Below are 3,346 nucleotides of genomic sequence, written 5' to 3' on the forward strand. Positions count from 1 at the left end.
TCTGCGGAAGCCGGAACCTTATTCTCTCAATCAGGGTTAGCCGCTCGAAGTCGTTAGTGAACGAAAAGCCATCGTTTTCGCTTCGGTCGCCGTTAGCGCTCCGGCCCCGCTACTCGAGAGGAAGCTTTCGTCATGGCCGAAAACAGTCAGGGTCCTCGCTCACATGCTCCGCTTCGGTTCCAAGGCCGAGAGAGCTAGCAGGAAACCCGACAAGGTCATCGACGCGGTGGAGTTCGAAGCAGCTGAGGAAACCCTCATCAAAAATATCCAGGCACAGCACTTTTATGCCGAAATATCCTCGAAGTGCAGAGACATCCCCGAAAGCAGCAAACTCCATCAACTCAGCCCATTCATCGATCAAGACGGTTTTCTGCGGTGTCGCTCTAGGCTCGAGGAGTCAAGCGAACTCTTACACGGAGAAAAGTTTCCGATCGTCCTGGCGGTGATCCCTCCGTTCAGCTGTCGGTTCCTTGGATTCGAGCTGCGACGCGACGTGCCTACACTCGGGCGGCGTCGCGGCAATCCTACACGAACTGAAAGAGGGTTTCTGGTTCTACGAGCGAGGAGGGTTGCCAGATCGGCGGTGATGGGCTGCAAGACTAGTCTGCGCTTCACGGTGCAACAGGCCAGCGAGCCGATCTCGCCACTTCCGGCCTTCAGGATAGAGACCTATAGTCCTTTTTCCCTTGTCGGCGCGAACAATGCCGGACCAATCTTCTACCTTTCGGACTCGAAAGTAAAGAAGAAGTCCTATGTATTACTCTTCGTCTGCGCCGTCACAAGAGCGGTGCGTCTGGAACTCGTGTCGGATCTATCGACCGAGGGATTTCTGATCGCTCTCCGCAGATTTCTGGCTAGAAATCCGAATGTACAACGCATTTTTTCAGATAATGCGCGGAACTTCCAAAAGGCCGACAAGGAACTCAGGCTACTCTTCGATCACGCCAAAGCGACGGAAACCAGAGAGTTTCTCGCCAACAAAGGTGTCGAGTGGCAGTTTTCGACGCCGCTCTCTTCCTGGCACAACCATTGGATCGAAAGAAGTGATACTTCTTTCGGTGCAGGTGATGAAATGTCCGTTAAGGAAAGTGCTGCGCACTCATCAGCTGAAGTTCCGAGAGTTGGAGACTATTCTCGCGGAGATAGAGAGAATGATGAACGATCGCCCTATCTCTGCGATAGTAGTGGATCCTCGCTCTCTCCCTCCGATTTGCTCCACGGCTACACGTCTCGGGCTCAGCTACCGGAGACAAAGCAAATCATCGCGGAGTCCGAGGCCGCGTCGGCAATCGTTTTCTCGGCTCGCTGGAGATCCCAGCAATCAGTCCTCAGAGGTTTCTGGAGAGAGTTCAAAACTCAATATCCGCAGTACCTACGATTTGCTCACTACAACAAACCGGAAAGCTCTCGTCCACTGGCGGTCGGAGACGTCTGCACTCTTCAGGCAGACAAATCCTCAAGATCGTTCTGGCCACTATGCGTCGTTACGAAAACTTTTGGCGGTGAGCAGTCGGATCGACGAAGGAGGTCGTGCGAAGTCAAAACTAACACAGGCCAAATTCTCCGGCGACCGATCGACTCGCTCTACCGACTGTAGACGGAAAGTTTTTAGAATCGTCAAAGTCGAAGATAGATAATTCAGCTCCTAATTCAGGAGAAATTATTTGTTAGAGAGTGCCGGCAGAGAACGAGTGAATCAACTCACAAGTGCATGAAATATATTGTATTTATTTAGATTTCTTCCATGTTCTCTCGGTGTCTGCGTACACCTCTTCGTCCGTCACCCCAAGCGATCGGAACCGCTTCACAGTTGCCGGGGGGAGTGTCACCGAGTCATACAGTAATTCCATCAATTAGGTAGTCTCGGAGAGTTTCATTCAATAACAGACAACGATCCCGGAGGTCTATCGCTCTCCTCCCCCGGCGCAGAGCGTCGTGCTGTTGGCCGACAGCTCGTCGAGCTGCCGTGCTACAGCTCTGCGAATGTACGCTTCCGTCTCACCTGGCATCGCCAGCGTCGCCGGCATGCCACACACCGTCGCGCGCTCACACCGCGCCAGCCAGCCAGTGTAACTTGAACTCTCGCAGCGAACGGAGGCATCCGAACGCTCGAGGGGCGAGACGTTTTTCCGGAATCTGATCTATCCTACAGAAAGTGCGTTCTTCTCCTTTCTATTGCATTCAGCGACATTTCCCCACCGTGGGATTCGTCACACATGTCCTTAGTCTTCTTGACGTTGAGCTGCAGGAAATTCAGTCTACACCTATGGTCAATTGCAACGCCAGTAGTCGCTCGACTGCCCTGTTCAGCACAGGCAACACCGAAATCGGGCGGAAATCTCCGGTGTTGAGTGCTGACTTCACTTTTGGGATTGTAATGACTCGGGCTCTCTTCAGGCTGTTGAGATAGATAGAAGATTGTATGATTTTCTTAACGATGTCTCGGAGGGCGTAGCAATGACAGCACCACGCTAGCCGACATCCGGCAGACCGTCCCTATATGGTAACGAGCCGATGACGGCTGCGGAACTGCCTCTTTGCACCTCGATCGCCAAGCGTTGGGAGAGATATTCGGTGGCCCTAGAGTCGCCATCTCCTTGACTATACATCTCACCGTGGTCGCGAGGATACTGTCAAGGCCGGCAGATCGTCTTAAGGCAATCCAGCGGGCCATCTTCGCCTACCTGTTCGAAACAAAAGCTGACAGCGGGATCGTGACGGATATTCATAGTTGACAGCTCGGTATCTGGAGTCGATCGGGGTAGGAATATGCGCAGGATATGAAGTAGTTATTCGGTTCCCGGGCCCTCTCATCTCCTTCGATGTAATCACCGTCGTCGAGTATTTTCTCTGGCAGGACGGCGACGTCCCTCTGTTATGGTTATGATTGATCCTCGCTGATGTCTACACGTTTGCATTGTCTACATGAGCGAGCCTGGTCCAGGGGCGAGTTTCCTCAGCGGATCCTTCGGGTCTCATCCTCCCACTTCTCGAGCATTTTCTTCGTATCCTCCCAATCCCCCTCATCACCCACTGCAGTGGAGCCCAGTCTCCTGGCGTCCGTTTTGCGTTTCTCCCAGGACTTCCTCTTCCTCCATCCAATCGGATATTCTTGCCGCGATAATTTTCTTGAATAACCGATATAGGACGGTCGATATAGTTATGGGTCTGTATGTTTCGAGTACCCCTTTCTTCGAACTTGGCTTCTCAAGTAGTGATACTCTGCCGTCTCTCCAATTCGTGGGGACGGCTTCGTCGCCGTTGAGGATTCGGTTGAACAGTTTGGTTAGCCAGTTCACACCTTTCCCTTTCATATATTTGAGTGCTTTCGCCGGTATCTGATCGT

The sequence above is a fragment of the Galendromus occidentalis genome, unplaced genomic scaffold, assembly GCF_000255335.2.
Source record: "Galendromus occidentalis unplaced genomic scaffold, Mocc_1.1 scf7180000076566, whole genome shotgun sequence".
In the NCBI taxonomy this organism is placed as follows: Eukaryota; Metazoa; Arthropoda; class Arachnida; order Mesostigmata; family Phytoseiidae; genus Galendromus; species Galendromus occidentalis.